The sequence below is a fragment of the Homarus americanus genome, unplaced genomic scaffold (genome assembly GCF_018991925.1).
Source record: "Homarus americanus isolate GMGI-L3 unplaced genomic scaffold, GMGI_Hamer_2.0 scaffold20465, whole genome shotgun sequence".
NCBI lineage: Eukaryota > Metazoa > Arthropoda > Malacostraca > Decapoda > Nephropidae > Homarus > Homarus americanus.
Window position 1 is genome coordinate 10,077,831 of NW_024756914.1, and position 7,459 is coordinate 10,085,289.

Genomic DNA, 7,459 nt, shown 5'->3' on the forward strand with positions numbered 1-7,459 from the left:
GTATGTAACCTGACTGGTTATTGATCTTACACACCAGCCTATAAACTGCATGGTGTTAGTATGTGAACTGGCCTCCCGAGTGCCCCAGCCAACATTATATTCCTTGGATGTCCAGACTGTGGATACAGTAAAGCAACTGATAATGCTAAAGGCTTTCCTGTTTCTCTATTACTTATGCCACTATTATATGAGGTGGAACAAGGGTTTAAACAGCCTTGATAGATGCTGTTGATACATAAGAGCAAGTATAGAAAGTGACGGAGAGAATATGACAACACGGAATACCTCGCTATTTCAATCCCGCTTATTCCCAATTGATATTTTAAAGCCAAACTGTGCTATTGTTATTTTTCAACTTGTAACTTTGAGTAGATATGCTTTTTTACTGTTACATGCCACACAATTCTTTATACAGAATGTGAAAAAAATAAAATAAAAAATAAAATAATATATATACATTTATAATTAAAGAAACAATTATCATGAGATCAAGAGATAAACATTTCCCTCGTGTATGGGAGTTAGCTTGTGGATCGTGGGAGGAGGAAGAGAGGGGCTTAGGGACCTCAGCCGCTACTGTGTCCCCGTGTAGTGAAACTATTGTCAACTGGTAATGTGGTATTTTTGTATTTATTTTCTTATTTATTAGTATAATTTTATTTATTCCTCACATTTACTGATACAGTTGGAGAAATCCCTACAATCCCTGTGGTAGCCGAGTCTCCAAATGCAAGTCGCAATAGTAATTTCACTGTTTATGACTGAATGGGTATTGGTCGAGTAGAGATGGACGTGAATCATTCATAATTAGTGATACTAGTAGTACTGTGACATTGCTGTTTAGATATGAGTTACCACAGGGGATGGAGAATACATTTCCTCAACTGGACCTCAGATAATGAGGACTGTACTATTAAATAAAATATAGTGAAAGTTGCCAGCTGAGGCATCCCCTAATTACATCAATTAGTATGGGAAAATAGCCCTGATATTTGTAAATTTGTTGTTCGCTCATACTGCACTAACCCCCATCTTGAGTTTTACCAACTAAAACAGAAAATAAGGCCTCGAGAAGTCTTGAGCCTGGAAATAAGGTGATTACTCTTCATCATAGAGAATATTAGTTAAGAAAGATACCTGGTACACACACACAAAATAACAACTTTAGAATTAAGAAAGACAAATATATACAGTAAATAATAATTATGCAATATAAACTTACCCCCTTCACAGAGGATTTACTTAAAAGTCTTTAGAAAACGACTTATGGGTTGTCTAATCTTTTCTTTCTCGAGGCAAAGGACGACACTTTTTCTTCTGCCTCTTTATAATTGTCGCAAGTGTCTGAAAAATAGTAAGATTAAATAGAGCATTAGTTCAAAAGGTACCCACCCACCCACATATCAAGCTCTGGCTATAGCACACTGATGATCATTTCATATAAAAGTGTGAAGAGTTACAAATACATACAATGAAAGCTTATTAGGTTATTATTACATCTCATACTTACTTCATGGAATCTGAGAGTAAATCTCCATGAATCGCTTCTTGCAATTCTCTCAGTGGTCACCAAATGCCCTTCATCCCAATTAAAATTTTCAATCTGACCGACAATTCTTGGTGTCCTTCTTGAGTGAGAGCCTTCATCTTCTCAGCAGCTCTAGTTCCTCCTCCATAGTCCAGTTTTGACACTCTGTAAATAAACATTAGGTGCCAGTGTACAGGGGGAAACAATAATCATACCCATCAACATTCACTCAAGGGGTGAACACTACCTACTGAGCTATATGCCAGCAACACTGAATAACATCCACTGCTAAGGTGGTGTATTCCCAACTATGGACATGATTCACATTTGAGAATTGACAACTTTTGCTGGTCATGAAAATTTTGGCCCAAGATGTAGGGACTACTCAGGCCACCACTGTCCCTCAACACCTAAATTTTCTCATCAACTTTGGGTAAACCTCAGGAATAACTCCAGGGATCCTAACAGCCAGAAATCAGACAAGTTTGGAAAAATTCTCAAGCATGATGCTCGATCCACAGGAAATATTAATGTTGACAATTTGTACAAAACTATTTATGTGCCAGAAACCTGTCTTGAACAAGATTAAGTTCCTACAATTTAAGTGATTAAGTCTAGGCCACTTGACATTATACATATAATACTGTATTATCATTTAATTGCTACATCAGCTGATTAACAAAGTATATGTAGCAACAGTACCTACTTCAAGGTCCTCATCTTCCACACTCACAACTTTTCAGAATTACTCCTTTGCTTTTTATTCTATTTTAGATGGACTTGATGGACTTTCAGAGTCTTTCTTTTAACTGTCTTTTCATAGAAGTCTTTAGTACATTGTCTGCAGGAACTTTTACAGGAGACATCGATGAAACATTTTCTTGGGATTTCTGAAAAAATAAATAAAAATAAATAAATAAAAGGAATATTTCTTTAAGTCCTGTAATCAAACTGTTACGACACATGCACACACTATAGCACTACGACAAACATCCTATTTCCTTCCCTTTAAGGTGTAATGGCATCCCAGGACGCACGGCGTAGTAGGGGTCTATTGGCATCCCAGTAGCATGGCAATTTTATATTTTCCGGTAACTAGTCATGCTGTTTATGCGAAACCTCATCCCTGCATCTATTAGGCCATGTTTCCTTCAGTACCACATTTCTACCAGAAGTGAGTGGTAAATGTATTGTACAGTATATAGTGTAGATACAATATGACTAGGGTCTGTGGGTCTGCCATCACTCACCCTACACCTCGTTTTAAGTATATAACTGTACAGATAAATAAAGTGAAACTAAATCGTATAAGTGATACTACAATAAAGTAAGTAAGTGACCCCTTTGTCCTCCAACTTAAGATTAGTCCACTACAATGTAAGTACACTGTAGATAGGTATTGTTAACTGATTTTGTTTATGGGTGTAATTTTTCAGTAAAAGCGGTGGTCCAAATTACCGGGAAGGGGGGGGGTTCCCACACAAGTCAGACTCAGATAAATCGGACCTTGAGCCCCATATAGTCTGACTTATGGGAGGTGTTACTACAATGAAAACTGTAGGTGCTGTGAAGTTGTGAGAACATGAAGAGTGAGTTGGTAGTGTGTCAAGTGGAATCCTACATTATCAGACCTTTCCTTATCTCTCAGTCAGTTCACACTAAGATACAGAGGGTGATGACTCCTGACTCTCTGACTCAGCAACAACCATAAGTGATGAGTTCAGAGGGGTGATGAACCCCTGACTTCTCTGACTCACAACAACCATAAGGATGAGTTCAGAGGGTGATGACTCCCTGACTTCTGACTCAGCAACAACCATAAGTGATGAGTTCAGAGGATGATGACTCTGACTTCTGACTCACCAACAACCATAAGTGATGAGTTCAGAGGGGTGATGACTCCTGACTTCTCTGACTCAGCAACAACCAAAGTGATGAGTGATAATTATGCATTTCTTATTCCTAAAATATATTTCTCACATTAAGACTATAAGAATCTACTCACCAATAATGCTAACTCCCCAGATACTAATATATGAGGGGTTGATCATGAACTTTTTTTTCTTTCTAAACAAGACAGAAGAGAAGAGTCTGAAATCAATGACTCTTGAATAATCTGAAGTAGCCTCACCATCCTGCCCCTCCTTCCCACTCCTTAGGCAAGAGCATCTTAGCCACTACTTGATTAACTTTCTCCAAATCTACTTCCACCTCACGGGAACAAAGAAAGACTTCTAAATAAACACCCACAACACATGTAGATTGATTGGCCAACTGACACAACCACATAAACTACAAAATCACAAACTTGGCTACAAATCCTGGAAATAATAGTATCAAGACCTCAGCCAATAACTATGGTACTGTACATATCTGGCAGTAAGACAATGTCAATTTTTTTCTTCTTTCTGTCAATTTTCTTACTGCCAAAACTTATTCTCTACTATACCACAGCCTCACATTTCCCGCCATCTACCCATATTATTGTTCTGTAAATCACCCAATCAGAGTAACCATCCACCATCACTCACATGATTGCCATTACCAGCCACCTTAGTCTTCTTCTTCTTCTTCTTCTTGGGTTTTGGTGATAATACAAATATCAAGCTGTTCTGTGTCTCGGGCTCGACTTTCTTACAACCTCTTCAAATGCCCTTTTTCTTTTTCTTTTTAACTTTTGTGATTCTGAAAAAGAATAAAAAATTAATTAAATAAATAAAAAGTTAACTATTTACAGTAGGGTATAATATTTCAAGAGTGGGTGAATTATACGATGCAAAGTAAGACTCAACATAAACACACCGGTAGGTTGTTACTTGATAAACACATACGTGGCCTATATACCTCTGACTACAACAATGTAATTAAATACAGTAATACCCGCTTAGCGGTTTTAAACTTATAGCGATTTCCGCATATCGCGTTGCCTGCAGAAGCGAACTTTCACTGCGGGGTTTTCCGCATTATCACAGCATGAAGTGTCGGCTCGAGGCGCTATTTTTAGGTCGCCCGCCTGCCTGCCTTCTAGTCTCGCCTCTCCTCCTCCTCCCTCCCCCCGCCTCCCTCCGCCTGGGCAAGCCGCACTGTAAGGTTGCGCAGTGTGTGTCTTCTACTAACGTAAGTGTTACACCTAACTTTTAGTTTTTCCTAACCCCTTTATTTTTCCTAACTTAACCTTTATTTTTCCTAACCTAACCTCTTCTATATTACTTGTTTGTTCATACCATCATAAAGTTAAGATAAAATTTTTACTACAACATAGTTGTGTGTAGTCCAAAAAGTGGAGTTTGGGGGTCGGGCCAGTTTCTATTGGAATTAATCCCATATGTTCTGTTGTTCACTTAGCGCGGTTTCACTTAACACGGTACCCTGTGGGTTCTATTGACTTAGCTGTAGTACTACTGTACAGTTCAATCTCAACGTAATATAAAATGTAAAATATGTAATTACCGCATTTTTATAAATTTGGCACATACAAACTTTGCCATCACCCACTGTAACATTACTGTACAGGAGTCTCCAGTTACAAACACCCGGCGATATGAACGACGTCCCTTATGGTCAATTATTTTAGAACCCGACATAGGTACAACTGGTTATGTAGTATTAACGTATGAGAACTAGGTTAGTTTTTGTGGTGTAGAGGAGAGCAGAGCGCGCGTGGGGAGCAATGCATCGCCCGACCCGCGTGCCTCGAGGAGCATCAATCGCTTCACCCTCACCGCTGCGTGTGCTGATCAAGGACAAATTGTTGTTTTTGTGTATTAACTTTCTGGCCTCATCATGGCTCCCAAACAAGTGATTGTAGTGCATCCAAAAGGAAAAATAATTACGATGGAAGAAAAGTTGATGTAATAAAACGTTCTGAAAAAGGCCAAACACCCTCAGTGGTTGGTAAGCGTTGAGCTTCAGTCGGTCACGATAAATAACAATTTTGAAAGCAAACAGAAAATTCTTGAACATTTGGATCTACACCAATGCACTCAACTGTGATAACAAAACAAAAGTGAATGTGAATTGAAATGGAAAGATTGTTAGTGATATGGGTGGAAAGATTAGCCAGTCTCAAGGTTTAGATGTGAGTTAAACTTGAATTATTACTTTCCTTTATCATTCAATTTCTTTAAATTAAGTGATTTGAGATTAATAAAAGGACTTATGATGTATTGTACATAAGGCGTGTTCCGACTTAGAAGTCCCTCAAAACCGAACTCGATCAAGTAACCGAGACCCCCTGAACCATAAAACAATTGACATTAAGCTATCTTATAATTTAACTCTATGTCATGCTGTTCTAACACTATTACTCCATGCTCTAATACTCAATGCCATTACACTAAGTAACACCCCACCATCCCCACCTTCCTTCAGACCAACATAGCTCGCTGTACAGGGTCTCATAAGTCCTTCACCACGGGTGAAATAATGTGTCCTTTACTTATTTTCAGGACGATGGAATCATGAAAATTACCACCAGAAAAAAAACCACACACACACACACAAGATGCTGTACAGGTTTCCTCTCCAATATTTTTGTGTTTCGGTACGCGGCAAGTTTTGGCAATGGACAGCACCAACTTCTCACTGGTGGTAAATGTGCGGGATAAGTACATTATTGATCCATTATATTTGAAGTTATCTAGAATACATCCCTATGCCACTATAGGTTCTTCAATGATGGTCTTGCCAAGGAACAAAATTGGGAGGGAGCTGTACTGTATTAAATTAATGACCTTAAATATTAGGGAAAATAATGTTCTGATTCATTTTGGTTAAGTTCCACACAGGAACAGAAAGGTGTTTTCTTCAGGGCCTGACTAAATCTCTTAGACACACTCATTTTCTCAGTGGCATATAGCTCTCCACTATTACTATTAGAGTTCTTCAGGAAGATCACTTACTTTCTGTACTATCTATAGTTGCTAGCTGCCACTTCTTCACTTGGTCTTCAATCAGAATCTTTTTTTCTTTTTCTTACCTAAAATAAATTCCTAGTTATTATACTTAAATCTATCAACATCAGGGTTTAAAATATACACGTGCTGTATTTATCACAGGAAGACAGCAAGGGACCTCTTAGCCAAGAAGGAGTGTTATTGACGTTGTCTGGCAGAGGGACTCGACAATTAAAAGGATGACGAAGTAGGTTTAGCGAGCCAAAATGAGGATGGTCAGACAGATGTATAATGACAGAATCCTCTTCAGTGCCAAGAATTGATAGAACTGAAAGCACTGGTGATTTGATGAAGAACCACATGCATGAAGGCCAAAAATGGCGTGGGGCGGCCGTTGGAGAAATTACCTAGAAATAAGAACCTGACAAGAGGCTAGGCCGAGTCTGTCGGGTTGAAGAGCTGCCATCAGGTTATCACAGCTAACCCATCCATGTGTGAAATGGCCAGAAATAGGTGATTATGATGAATTACCAGTCCATGTATGATGTTCTTATAGAGTATATACACACACACACACATGTCTGGTAATTCAACATACCTAGCTCCAACTACCTATACTCTGGGATGAATAGTACAATATTCTTTAATAAAACATTAAAATATCGATAATTTTTGAAACACCCGTGACTGACCATTCTGGATAAAACACACAGCAATGTATCATCAAATCTTTCTGTCTGACATCATAGGACACATAGACTGGTAAGCTTATGGATACATTCTGATGATCATTTAGTCTAAGGTACAAGCCTGAGACACATTGTACAGGAGGATTCAGATCTGGAATCATAGCAATTTTACACTTCTGTTTCCTTTGTATTTTGGATGAGACAATCACTGTGGTTGATGAAGAGGCCATGGACCAAGAGAACACCTCCCTCCCTGCCTACATAGACCAGATGTGATGCCACGTGACTGTTTCCTTTAGTGATGCCAGAAACAAGTGGCTTCAAGTCATAACAAAACCATAATGAAA